This window comes from Rhincodon typus, chromosome 42, assembly GCF_021869965.1.
Source record: "Rhincodon typus isolate 14 chromosome 42, sRhiTyp1.1, whole genome shotgun sequence".
Classification (NCBI taxonomy): Eukaryota; Metazoa; Chordata; class Chondrichthyes; order Orectolobiformes; family Rhincodontidae; genus Rhincodon; species Rhincodon typus.
The window spans coordinates 9,995,903-10,010,435 of NC_063373.1; the positions used below are offsets into that span (position 1 = coordinate 9,995,903).

The 14,533-nt window shown below is 42.8% G+C and overlaps 1 protein-coding gene across 4 annotated transcripts in view; it reads right to left on the reverse strand.

Moving 5' to 3' along the window:
• Nucleotides 1-13,120, reverse strand: part of LOC109923573 (gastrula zinc finger protein XlCGF7.1-like) — a 243,819-nt gene extending 230,699 nt beyond the window's left edge. For 2 of the 4 annotated variants that reach the window (XR_007265939.1, XM_048619197.1), the window contains exons 1-2: nt 13,024-13,120; nt 10,499-10,628 (exon numbers count right to left, since the gene is read on the reverse strand). The gene's annotated coding sequence lies outside the window, so the exon portion shown is untranslated. Of the gene's footprint in view, nt 1-10,498; nt 10,629-12,483; nt 12,597-13,001 lie in introns of those variants that run through there. The other 2 variants (XR_007265940.1, XM_048619199.1) reach the window with 2 other exon arrangements.
• Nucleotides 13,121-14,533: the final 1,413 nt, after the last annotated feature.

Sequence of the window (14,533 nt, forward strand, 5' to 3'; positions counted from 1 at the left end):
TTTCTGAAGAAGGGTCTAGGCCCGAAATGTCAGCCTTCCTGCTCCTCTGATGCTGCTTGGCCTGCTGTGTTCATTCAGCTCTACGCCTTGTTATCACAGTTCAGGGTGTATTCCCTCACCCATGGCCTCACCCCTTCCTCTTTCTGCGATGTGAGGCATAAGAGGTTAATACAGCTTTTTATTATGTAATTGGTCTTTATGTAACCCGAGCCATGGACTGATTACAATGAGAGCACTTCCCAAAAGTGAAGAACCTTGCTCATCAGATCAAGGACTGATGGGCAGAGTTACTTAGATTAGACTTGGCTTGAAACACTGGGATCAACATACCCTGTGCCAACTCAAACCAGATAGAAAACTTCGAAATCAACACTCTTAGATCGTAGTTAAACTCATGTGGAATATTTCTGAGTTGGTGCAGTGAGCAGATCGGTGGCAGATGAGATTCAATGCAGGGAAGTGTGCGGTGATGCGCTTTGGTCACAAGAATACCGAAAGCTGATCTAAAAGAGAGAGCACAATTCTAACAATGGTACAGGAACAGAAGAACGTGGATGTATACATACATCATTGAAGGTGGCAGGACAGGTGGAGAGTGAGAAGGAAACATACAATATTTTCAGCAGCATAGAATACAAGAGCAGGGAGATAATGTTGAACTTATACAAGACACATTTTAGATCTCAGCTTGAGTATTGTGTAGTTGTGGATGCCAAATTATAGGTAAGATATGAATGCATTGGAGAGAGTGCTGAAGTGATTTAACAGATTTGTTCCAGGAATGAGAATCATCAATGACGGTGATAAGATTGAACAAGTTGGAACTCTTCTCCTTAGAGAGAAGAACACTGAAAGGAGTTTGATGGAAGTTTTAAGAATCAAAAGCAGGCTGGATGGAGTAGATAAGGAGAAGCTGTGCCCACTTGTTAAAAAAAAAGAATGAGAGGGCATAGATTTAAAGCAACGTGTAAATAAATGAGGGTGGTGCCAGAAAAAGCTTTTTTACATAGTGAGTAGTAAGGGTCTGGAATGCGCTGCCTGGAAATGTGTTGGAGGCAGGTTCAATTGAGGCTTTCCAAAAGGGATTGACTGATTGTATGAATAGAAATGGTGTGGAGAGATATGGGGAAAAGGCAATTGATTGGCATTTTAGAATAGAAGTGGTGCAGGCATGATGGATCAAATGGCCTGTTTCTGTGCTGAAACAATTCAATGATTCTATGAAGTGAAATTAGAATAACATTGTGACATGCTAGAATGAAACTGATAGACAGTGTGATGGAGCATCAGGAGCGGGAAATGTACTGAAACTGACAGAATAGTGAAACAGAGATTGTGTACTGAAGAGGTTCGGAAAGGAACTGTTGAGTTGGGAAGAGCCTGGAATAAGTTGGTATTTTTGTTCACATTTGCATGTTTTACAGCTGACTAAAGACAGTTATGACAATTAGTACAGCTAATGTGAAGGAGAAGTGATGGTTAGCAAGAAAGTGCTGTACAGTGCAATAGAGTGCATTACACAAGGAAACAAACCCGGTTATTAAACTGATAACTGGAACTGGAAATCAACTGAGACAGAAAATAGCAAAATAAGTGAGAATGAAGCAGGAAGTGAGTTACTCAGGAGTGGTGTCAACACCAGGAAAAAGAGAGATGGATGAACAATGGACTGAAACAGCAGCTAGACTCCAATCCAGTAGGATGGTTGAAGGGATGAAACGAACTTTGAAGAATACGCTGGCCAGAATGGTGCAGTAGCACCAAACCACTTGGCTGATGGTGCTTCCTTATGTCCCGATGATAGTAAGAAGCACTGTAGCTTCCTCTACAGGACTTACCTCTTATCGGTTAATGATGGGTTGAGAGATATGAAGACACTGCTACAAATAGACCTATCTGAGCCAGAAGTAGATGGAATAATGAAAGAAATGTGGGAACAACAGCTGGCTGAGAGAATAAAAAAATGACTTGTAGCCACAAGTAACATGGGAATGAAGAAACAACATTTTACAGCCCACTTTAACTCTAAGACAAAGCCAGTGGAGCTGCAGGTGGGGCAATTGATAATGATACCTGTACATTAAACAGCATCCTTCCCTAGATTTGCAAACCGTTTGAATTGATTGACAAAGTAAGCCTATCAGTATACAAGGTGCTAACAGCCCCTAACAAAAGTGGCTGGTATCATAGTAACCAGTGAAAATCATTTGGAGGGGGGCCAGATAATTATCATCATTTACACATAATGTTGGAAGAATGTGATGCCCCAGAGTTAGGAAACTTAGAGTGGAACTGGATTGGAACCCAGACCAGGGGATTCGTGGGACCAAAACAACCTGAGCAAAATGTACATCCATTATCTCTTAACCCCTTAGGGGTCAGATGGACTCCTCAGGCTCATCAATGGAAATGAAAAAGAAGGAACAATAAAAAGAGGAATGCAGTGGATGAAACATCCACCCTCCAACCAAATGGACAAGGGGAAGTAATGGAAAGCTGGAACCGGCCTTTGATGTACATGAATTGGCTGAGAAGATTAACACTCTAAATACGATTACAGGTGTAGACCAAACCGTAAATAAGTGCAGAAACTATGCTTGTTTCACAGGAAACTAAGATAATGTGATAAAATAGAGGAAGACACTGACATGGGAGAATTGATGGTCATTGTCATCTTCCTTGGAATTGCGACTAGTGTAACCGCAGGATACTGGGATGAGCAGCTGGCAGACTTGTCTTATGGAGGGAAGGGGATGGTGACGTTTGAGTGTGAGCGAAAAACCTTAAATATTTGAACAAATGTCATGGTAACAATCACGTATTGGGATAAGATGTGGTTCCCCACCAAGAAGACCATTAATAAACAACATGTAGAATTAGACCCTATATATACACCACTGCAAAGAAAAACCAGAAATGAGGTAATCAACTCCAGTGGACCCCAGAGTTTATATAATAAGCAGGAAAACATAATAACACTTCATTGGAGGCTGCACTGATGATGTTGCCCAGCAGGGTAATGAAATGTCGGCAAACTAATGAACCTGCTCGGTGAGCAAATCAACCACAGAGGCATAGCCCTTCAGCTTGTCTAACAGGTTTGAGATACTTGCTCCCTGTGTGGATGAGATGGGGGCTGTGGGGAGGATGAGCAAACTGACCACAGCATGTGGTAGAAAGGGCCATTCAAAAGGGGGGTGTGGAGAAAAGAGAAATGTAGTTGTAATCGGTGAGAGTGTAGTCAGGGAAATAGATACTCTTCTCTGTTGCCAGAATTGAAAGTCCTGACAGCTGTGTCGCCTGTCTGCTGCCTGTGTTCAGGATATCTCATCTGGGATGCAGAGGAACTTGGAGTAGGAGGGGAACGACCTAGTTGTCGATATTGGTAGAAAGAGGAAAGAGGTTCTGCTGAAGGAATATGAACAGGTTGGGGCTAAATTAAAAAAACAGAAGCAAAAAAAGGTCATAATCTCTGGATTACTACCTGAGCCATAAGCAAATTGGTATAGGGTCAGCAAGATGAAAGAGGTAAATGTGTGGCTGAAAGATTAGTGTGGGAGAAATGTGTTTGAATTCATTGGATATCGGAACAGTACTGGGGAAGGATGGAGCATTCTGATGGGATGGGCTCCACCTGAATCACACTGGGACCAAAGTCCTGGTGAATCACACAACTGAGGCCTGTGGATAGGACTTCAAACTAAATCATGTGGGTTGGTTTCAGTTTCATGGAAAATTGTGGGAAAAGGTAAAGTTGGGGGAGGGCTCAGCACAGGTTAAAGTTTCCACAACAAGTAATAGGTCAGAAGTATGGAAAGGGTCAGGAATCTAACTTTGGGCACAGCATGGAACAACTACGAGAAGAGGAGCAGTCAACATAGGACTGAGACTATTGTGCTTAAATGTACATAGTATATGAAACAAGGTAAATGAGCTTGTAGCGTAGATTGAAATTGGCGTCTACAGTGTTGTGGATATTACAGAGATGTGGCTACAAAGGGATCAGGGATTGGAACTAAATATTCAAGGATACACATTCTATCGAAAGGACAGGCAGGTGGGCAGTGGGGTGGGGTTGCCTTGTTAGTAAGAAATGAAATTATAGAATTGGAAGGCATAGAATCTGTGTGGGTAGAATTAAAGAACAACAAAGGAGAAAAAGATGATGAAAGGAATTGTATACAAGCCTCCTAGCTATCGTCAGGATGTGGGGAAGAAAATAAACCAGGAGATAGAAAAGGTGTGTAAGGAAAGCATTATTACAATAATCATGGGGGACTTAGATAAGCAAGTGAACTGAGAAAATCAGATTGGCAGCGGATCTCAAGAAATCTCATTTGTGGAATGTCTATGAGATTTTTTTTTGGAGCAGCTTATGTACAGCCCAATAAGGAACAGGCAGTTCTGGATTTAGTGATGTGTAATGGGGTAGACTCAATTAGGGAGCTGGAGGAACCGCTCGTCTGGAGTACTGTGTCCAGTTCTGGTTACCCTGTTATAGGAAGGATGTTATTAAGCTGTAGAAGGTTCAGAAGGGATTTACCAGGATTTTGCCAGGAATGGAGGGTTTGAGATTTAAGGAGAGGCTGGATAGCTGGGACTTTTATCACTGGAGCGTAAGAGGTTGAGAGGTGACCTTATAGAGGTTTATAAAATCATAAGGAGTGTGGATAAGGTGAATGACAGGTGTCTTTTCCCTAGAATGGAGATTTCAAGACTAGGGGGCGTATTTTAAACCTGAGAGTAGAAAGATTTCAAAAAGATATGAGAGGCAATTTTGTGTGTGGAAAGAACTTCCAGAAAGTGTGGTGGATGCAGGTACAGTTACAATGTTTAAAAGACATGTGGATTAAGTATAAGAATAAAAGATGTTTGGAGGAATAAGGGCCAAGCACAGGCCGGTGGAACTAGTTTTTGGTCTGGGAATATTGTCGGCATGGACTGTTGGACTGAAAGGCCTGTTTCTGTGATGTATGACTCTATAGCAATGACCATAATACAATAGATTTCACTCTGCAGTTTGAAAGGAAGAAGATTGAAACCGATATTTTATGATTGAGTAAGGGTAACTCAAAGACATGATGGAGGAGCTGGCCAGAGTGGCTTGGAAAGGGGAGCCTAGCAGGGAAGTCAGTGGAACAGCAATAGCCGGAGTTTCTTGGGTAATTCGGAAGACACTGCAGAAATTCAGCCCAAGGAAGAAGAAATGTTCTAAGGGACTGACGCAACCATATCTGACAAGGAAAGTCAGGGAGAGCATAAAAGCAAAAGAAAAAGCATACAATGTGGTGAAGATTAGTGGAAGTCAGAGGAATGGGAAGCCTTTAAAAACCAGCAGAGGATAACTAAAAAGCAATGAGAGGGGATAAGATGAAATATGAGAGTAAGCTAGCTAGTAATATAAAAGAAGACCGCAAGAGATTTTTTAGTTTTATGAAGGTTACAAAGAGGCAAGAGTGGACAATGGACCATTGGAAAATGAGGCTGGAGAGGTGGAAATGAGGAACAATAAATGGCGGAGGAACTAAGCAGGTACTTTGCATCAGTTTTTACAGTGGAAGACATTAGCAGCATACCAGAACTTCAGAGGTGAGTGAAGTGGCCATCATGGAGGAAAAGGCGCTAGGGAAGCTGATAGGTCTGAAGGTGGGTAAATCATGAAGATCGAATGGACTACGCCCCAGACTTCTGAAGGAGATAGCAGAAGAGATTGTAGAGGCATTGGTGGTGATCTTTCAGAAATCACTGGAGTCAGGGAGGCCCCCAGATGACTGGAAAATAGCTAATGCAACATCCCTATTTAAGAAAGGAAGGAGGCAGAGGCAGGAAACTATAGGCTGGGTAGCCTGACCTCAGTTGTTGGTAAGGTTTTAGAGTCTATTATTAAGGATGAGACTGCACAGTACTTGAAAGTGCATGGTAAAAAAGGGCAGAGTCAACACGGCTTCATCAAAGGGAGGTCATGCCTGACACAACTGTTAGAATTCTTTGAGGAGGTAAACAGCGTGTAAGATGAAGGAAAACCAGTTGCCATGACCTATTTGGATTTCCAGAAGACCTTTGATAAGGTACCACACAGCAGGCTGCTAAATAAGATAAGAGCATGGTGTCAGTGGCAAGATAGACTATTGGCTGACTGGCAGAAGGCAGAGAGTCAGGATAAAGGGGTCTTTTACAGGATGGCAGCCAGTGACTTGTGGACTTCTACAGGGATTAATGTTGAGATCACAGCTATTCATGTTATGTATTAATGATCTGGACAAAGGAACTGAGGGCATTGTTGCTAAATTTGAAGATGACACAAAGGTTGGTAGAGGGACAGGGAGTGTTTACGCAGAGGGAAGGCTGCAGAAGGACTTGGGCAGGTTGAAGATTGGATAAAGAAGTGGCAGATGGAATATAATGTGGGAAAATGTAAGCTTATGCATTTTGGTTGGAAGAATAAAGGCATAGACTATTTTCTAAACAGGGAAAGGCTTCAGAAATCTGAAGTGCAAAGGGACTTTGGTTCAGGAATTCTCTTAAGGTTGACATGCAGGTTCAGTTGGCAGTTGGGAAAGCAAATGCCATTTTAACATTTATTTCAAGAGGCCACGAATACAAGAGCAGAGATGTACTCCTAAAGCTGTATCAGCTCTGGTCAGACCGCATTTAGAATATTGTGAGCAGTTTGGGGCTGGGTAGCTAAGGAAGAGTGTGCTGGTCTTGGAGGGGTCCAGAGAAGGTTTACAAGAATGATCCTGAGGATGAAGAGCTTTCATAAAAATAGTAGTTGAGGACTCTGGGTCTGTATTTGATGGAGCTTAGAGGTATTATGGGGATATGACTGAAATTTACAGATCACTGAGAGGCCTGGATAGAGTGGACATGGAGAAGATTTTTCAGCTAGTAGGAGAGATTAAGACATGAGGGCACAGCCTCAGAGTGAAGGGATGACCTTTTAGAACTGAGATGAGGTGATGTTTCTTCAGCCAGAGGATGGTGATTCTGTGGAACTCATTGCTGTAAAGGGCTGTGGAGGCCAAGTCATTGGGAGTATTCAGGACAGAGAGAGATAGGTTCCTGATTGGTAAGTGGATCAACAATTACAGGAGAAGGCAGAACATAGGAGAATGGGTTGAGAAACATATCAATCGCGATCAAATGGTGGAGCAAACTCAATAGTCTGAATTGCCTAATTCTGTTCCTGTATCTTGTGGCCTTATGTTTATTATGGGTGATTTCAATCTACACATAAATTGAGTAAATCAAATCAGTAATAACACCATAGAGGAGAAATTCCTCTGGTATCTACAAGATGGTTTTCTGATTCGATACATTGAGGACCCAAATGGAGGATAGGCCATCCTCAACTGCGTGCTTTGTAATGGCTGGGGTGGGTTAGCTCAGGTTGGTGGACGGCTGGCTTGTGATGCAGTTACGCCAACAGCGTGTGCTCAACTCCTGTACCGGCTGAGGTCACCATGAAGGTCCCACTTTCTTAACCTTGCCCCTTGCCCAAGGCATGGTGGTGACCCTCAGGTTAAAGCACCATTAGTCCTCTCTCTCTCTCTCTCTCTCACTCTCTCAAGTGAGATAGCAGTCTGGTGGTCTTCTGGGATGATAGCAACTTTAATTTCAAAATTTTAAATTATGCAATGGGAAGGGAATAATTGGCAATCTAGCTGTGTGAGGCCCCTTGTGGAAGAGTGAAGAACTCTGAGTGATAAAAGTCTTCATTAAGATGGAGAATGACAGAGTTGATTCTGAGACTAGAGGCTGAACTCTAAACAGAGGAAATTACAATGGTGTGAGGCACTGACAGGCTACAATAAATCGGGGAAGATAATTTAAATGGATGACAAACATTTAAAGAGCACCTGGAGGAAACGCAACTGTTGTTCATTCCTGTCTGGCACAAAATAAAACAGGAAAGGTGGCTCTGCTAAGACTAGCAAGGGATATTAGGGATAGTACGGTACTGGATCCAAGGAAGAGGCATACAAATTGGCTAAAAAGACCAGCAGAGTTGAAAAGATTTAAAAGGGACCCAAGGGGCAACTTTTCCACACAGAGGTTGGTGCATATTTGGAATGAGCTGCCAGAGGAAGTGGTGGAGGCTGGTACAATTGTAACATTCAAAAGGTATCTGGATGGGTATATAAATAGGACGGGTTTAGAGGGATGTGGGCCAAATGCTGGCAAATGGACTAGATTTATTTAGGATAGCTGGTTGGCAGGGACAAATTGGACCGAAGGGTCTGTTTCCATGCTGTATATCTCTATGACCTGATGACTGGGAGCAGTTCAGATTTCTGCAAATGTGGACTAAGGGATTGAAGAAGAGGGGAAAAATAACGTATAATAGTAACCTTGCATGGAACATACAAACTAATTGTAAAAGCTTCTAAAAGTATATGAAGAGAAGAAAAAAATTAATGAAAACAAATCGCTCACAACCAGAAACAGGGGAAGTTATAACGTGGAATAGAGATGGCAGACCAATTAACTACATATTTTGGGTCTGTCACTCAAAGAATAACACACATATCACTAAAATGCTGAGGAACAGATGACAGGGAGAAACTGAAGGAAATCTGTAGGGTATTGGTGTTGGGGAAATTGATGGGATTAAAAGCCAACAAATCGCATCACCTGGTAATCTATACCCCAGAGTACTTAACAAAGTGGCCCAACAGATAGTGGACGCAGTCTGAAAGTCAGGGTTTGAATCAAAATAGAGGAAATCGATGGTCAGCTTTCAAGATTCTATAGACTCTGGAACAATTCCTATGGTTTGGAGGGGAACAAATGTAACCCTACTATTTTTAAAAAAATGGAGGTAGAGAGAAAACATGGAATTATAAACTGGTAAGCCTAACACTGGAAAACAGTGACAAGATTGGACAGAGTCAGTCAGCATGGATTTACTAAAGGACAATCATGCTGGGCAAATCTGCTGGAATGTTTCAAGAATGCAATGTTTTAGAGTTGATAAGGAGGCAGTGGATGTGGTTTATTTCACCTTTAAGAAGGCATTCAAAAGGTCCCACAGAAGAGATTAACATGTAAAATTAAAGCACATGGGATTGGGGGTCGTGTATTGACACAGATACAGAACTGGCTGGCAGACAGGAAACAAAGAGTTGGAATGAACAGGTAACTTAGAGTAGCAGACAGTGGCCAGTGTGGTACTGCAGTGATCAGTGCTTGAACACCAGCTATTCAGAATATATATCAATGATTTAGATGAGGAAACTTAAATGTCATATCTCCAAGCATGTAAAAATTCATGAAGCTGGGTGGAACAGTGAACTGTGAGGAGGATGCGGATATGCCTCATTCTGATTTGTATTTGAGTGAGTTGGCAAAAATGCAAGGCAGATGAAGTACAACATAGATAAACGGGAGGTTATGCTGTTTGATTGCAAAAACAGGAAGGCAGATTATTATCTGAATTGCGATACATTGGGAAAGGGGGAGTTGAAATGAGACCTGGTGTCCTTGTATACAAGTCGCTGAAAGTAAGCATGCAGGTACAGCAGGAGGTGAAGAAGATAAATGCATGTCGGCCTTCATAGAGAGAGGATTTGAGTACAGCAGCAGGGATATCTTGCTGAAATTGTACAGGATTTTGGTGAGACCACACCTGGAGTATTTTGTGCAGTTTTGGAATATTTATCTGATGAAGGATGTTCTGGCCATGGATGTAGTACTACAAAGGTTTACCAGACTGATTCTACAACGGCAGGACTGGTGCATGAGGATAGAATGGATTGGTTAGGATGAAAATCACTGGAGTTTAGAAGAATGAAGAGGATCTCACACAAATCAATAAAATTGGAACCTGGGTTCAATTCCACCCTTGGGTGCTCCAGTTTCCTCCCACAGTCCAAAGTTGTGCAGGCTAGGTGGATTGCCATGCTAAATTTTAATAGTGTTCAGGGATGTGTAGATTAAGTGGGTTCTTGGAGAATGGTTCTAGGTGGGATGCTCTGAGGGTCAGTGTGGACTCGTTGGGCTGAACAGCCTGTTTCCACAGTGTAGGGATTCGATGAAAATTCTAACAGGAATAAGGCAAATGCAGGAAGAATGCTGTCAATGACCAGGGAGTCCCGAACCAAAGGGGTCACAGTTTAAGAAAATGGGGCAGGCTGTACAGGACTGACATGAAGACAAATTTCTTTACTTAGAGTATTAAGTCAGTGAAATTCGCTGCCACAGAAGGCAGTTAAGACCAAAACATTGAATGCTTCCAAGAAGAAGACAGATATTTTTCTGAGGGCTAAATGTATTGATGGGTATGGGTCTAAAGTGGAAACAGGTTAGTGAGTGGGATTATCAGCCATGATCACACTGAATAGAGCAGGAGGATCGAATGCCACAATGTTCCTATTTTCTATGTTTATATTATGTTAAAGATGGGATATAAAAATAACATAAAAATAATATGATCGTCACTGACACAGAGATCAGCACTACCTTATCACCAGTGGATGAAAATTCTGTCACTCCTTACCGAACAGCAATCTGGGAGTAGCTTCACCACACGGACTGCAGGTACAGGAGGTGCAGGGTGATTTTGGAATCTCATGAACTGGCTGTTGTGTCTCTTCGTTTACTATCCAGTTATCAAATTGTTGAATATTCTGAGAAAAGCAACATATATGGAGGAAATAAGTAAATATTTATGGAAGTTTGCTGAAACTGGTTACATTCACTGCTGACTTAGAAATTAGATAAAGTTTTCCGTGCCTGCAAACCACTCGTTATCCAAGGACTGCACGAAGACTTGGCTTCCATTGTTTGAAACTGTTTAACTGAGCTGACAATTTACATTTATTTTATTTTCAGTTTAATATATCCCTTACCTGTGTCTGTCAATCAGTGACAGTGACGGTTATGAACAAAGAAAATTATGTTTAATTTACAGATATTGACTAGATTGCCTAGTTGTTCACATTTATTTTGTTCAGGTTAGTGTTATTTCTTAATACTGAAAGAACTATGAATGCTGTAAATCAGAATGCTGTAAATCAGTAAAATTAAAACATTGAATTACCCTCAAAATTGCACACAATGTTGTAACCAGACTTTATGAATAACAGAACTTGGTCAGCCAGTTTATAGAAGGAGGAAATAGCACTAGCCAAAAGAAAAGTTGCTGGAAAAGCTCAGCACTTCTGGCAGCATCTATGAAGAAAAATCAGAGTTAACATTTCAGGTCCGGTTCTGAGGAAGGGTCGCTGGACCCAAAACATTAACTCTGATTTTTCTTCACAGATGCTGCCAGACCTACTGAGCTTTTCCAACAACTTCTGTTTTTGCTAGTGCTATTTCCTCCTTCTATAAACTGGCTGACCAAGTCCTGTTATTCATAAAGTCTGGTTACAACGTTGTGTGCAATTTTGAGGGTCATTCAATGTTTTAATTTTACTGTGTTACGAATCCAGTAATAGTGAGGCTAACATATTTTAGGTTGCTATCCTTGTATCTGATGGTCAATATTAGCTCAGAAACAGAAATTATCTCCAGTGCAAGGCAAACAATTCTTGACCGTGGGGAGATAAAGCTGTGAAATCAGCAGCATAATCTGCAAATGGCTTTCAGGCCTGGCCTCAAAGAAAACAAGTTTGTTTCTTGTTTTTAGCACAAGCTGCTGCTCACAGTCCAGAGGTCACTGCTTGGCTCTCAGATTCAAACCAAAAATGATATTTAAAGTATCAGCAAGAGTTCTAACATAGTGCACAGTGGAAGAACGTTTAATCAGTGACACAGGAGTGGGACACTCCTCACTGGAATTAGAATAATGAAAGGTGATCTCTCTGAAGCAATTCAATCCTAAAGGGTCAGACAGGGTAAACACTGAGAGGATGTTCCCTCTCGTTGGAGAATCTCAGACTAGAAGGCACAGTCTGAGAATAAAGGGTGTTTGGATTATAACCCGGTGTTGTGTGATTTTTGACTTTCTCCACCCCAGTCCAACACCAGCACCTCCACATCATGGCTTCTCAGGGGGTTGACAGCCCTTGGAAATTCTTGCCACAGAGAGCTCTGGGGGCACAGCCCTTATACGTAGTTAAGGCTGAGATAGACAGATTCTTGATCAATAGGGGAATGAAGGGTTAGAGAGAAAACACTGGAAACTGGACATGAGGCAAGAGGGATCAGCCACAATCTTATTGAAAGATGGAACAGGCTCGAGCGGCCATATAGCCCACTACTGGATTTTACATGTAATACATGCGGTCTTCCATGAGACTGCAGGAAGGGCTGTAACTAGTTACAAAGCCGGAGAGAGGGTGTTCCAGGGAATTAACTGTGGAAACTGTTCTAACGTAAACTGAAACAAAATCACACCGCATGCAGTTGAGAGAAACTCTACGGATGTTCTGTGCACTGGATTAGAATATATCTGATCACTCAGCCAGGAGAGACTGAGATTCCTACATTATGGAAATACTGTGGTAATATCAGGACAGTGACAAGGATACAGTTGCCCACCTGAGCTGGCCACCCAGTAGTGCAGTCACCCAGGGGACGGCCCATTCCCCTGCTCCATGTGCAGAAAGGATTCAGTCAGACATCCAGCTGCTGAGACACCTGTAAGTTTACAGGGGGGTTACAGGAGTTGAATTCTGGTGGGATTGCTGCTTTTTATTATATCCAGCTTCATCTCCCCTTCATATTGCACTTTTACCGCAGTAACCCTTCCCACCGTGAGTAATCAAACAAGACTCACGCGGAGGTGGGGGGCCTCGGGAACTGGGGGGGGTGGGGAAATGGGGGGGGAGCTACACACTGCCCCACCCGCTCATTGTTACATGCACACGCTAACCGCGCCTGCGCAATCGCCCACCCGCTGAACCAAGTGGCGACCGTTAGCCGGGGTCTGTTTCTAGGAAGGACCCTGAGGCTCTCTGCGGCTTAAATCGCAGCACCAGAAAACCCACGTTTGGGCCTTTAACCTCATCCAGGCAATCATAGAAACTTCTTGCCAGAATATTGTGCCGAACGCTGACCTCCTCTTTTACTTTCACTCACCGCCTGTACGAGTGATAGCCGAACATTTCTTTCCAGCCATCACTCGCAGCCCGCATGCTCACAATCACAATTAAACATCCGCCGAGCCAGCCTTGTTGATGACGTTTCACGACCAATAGCAACCAAGGGGTGGGGCTGGAGGACGGAACTTTTGTTGCTGGTCCTCCAACCATTCAGAGAGATGAGAGGCGGGGTTAGTACCCCAGCCAATCAGTGAAAGAGAAGACTGTAGACAAACAGGAGGCTGGACGAACACAGCAGGCCAGGCAATATCAGAAGCAATCAACGTTTCGGGTATCAGAGATAGTAGGAACTGAAGATGTTGGAGAATCTGAGATAACAAGGTGTAGAGCTGGATGAACACAGCAGGCCAAGCAGCATCAGAGAAGCCGGAAGGCTGTAGAAGGCTGACGTTTCGGGCCTCGACCCTTCTTCAGAAAATTATCTTTCTTCAGGAAGGCGGGGCTGGAGCAGTGACTAGTGTATGCGCCGTAGGTATGGTAGAACAAAAAGAACTGCTCTTTGCTCAGATAACACGGTGTAGAGCTGGATGAACACAGCAGGCCAAGCAGCATCAGAGGCCTGCTGTGTTCATCCAGCTTTACACCTTGTTATCTCAGATTCTCCAGCATCTGCAGTTCCTACTATCTCTGCTCTTTGCTCACTCTTTTTACTGCACATTCAATGGGAAGCATTTTCACATCACCAATTCCAACCAGATATCTCAACAAGATCTAACAGAGTCACTCAATTTACCAGCACCATCAGCCTTTCACTATACAAAGTAAAAGGTTTGTTTATTGTGCCTATGGGAAAAGATTTCTGAGATCAATGTCACTGAAAAAGTGCCAAGAAATTCACAATCGTGTGCAGAGCAGCCCTCAAGGATGTGCCTGGGTATCACGATTGAGGAAGGAGAGACTGTGGACCTTCCTGCGAGAGCAGCCTGGATTTTCCCCAATGATTCCTGGACTCCAGGGTTATATTATGAGCAGAGGTTGCAGAAACCAGTCTGTGATTCATTATGGCACAGAAAAAAGTCATTTAACCTATTTCATCTATGCCAACTTTCTGTACAGAAATGCAATCTCCCTGATTCCGCTGCTCCCTTCTCAAAGTCCTGCAAATTTAAGTTTCTTAAATGCTCATCTAGTTTCCTTGTTTAAGTCATTGATTCCCTTCGTTTCCACCCGCAAAGATAAAGGACTGTGTACTACCACTTTTTCTGAGGCTAAAAAGAGTTTTTATTCTTTCTGTATTTGTTGTTGCTGAAATAGTTGGGAGTATATTAGCCTGAAGATATAGAGGTTCCTGCTTCAATCCCAGGTTTCACCAATCAATTTTAGGCAGCACGGTGATTCAGTAGTTAGCACTGCTGCCTCGCAGTGCCAGGAACCTGGGTTTGATTCCAGCCTTTGGTGACTGTCTCCGTGAAGTTTGCACATTCTCCCTTTGCCTGCATTTGTTTATTTCCATGGTCCAAAGATGGGCAGGCTAGTTAATTGGCCAT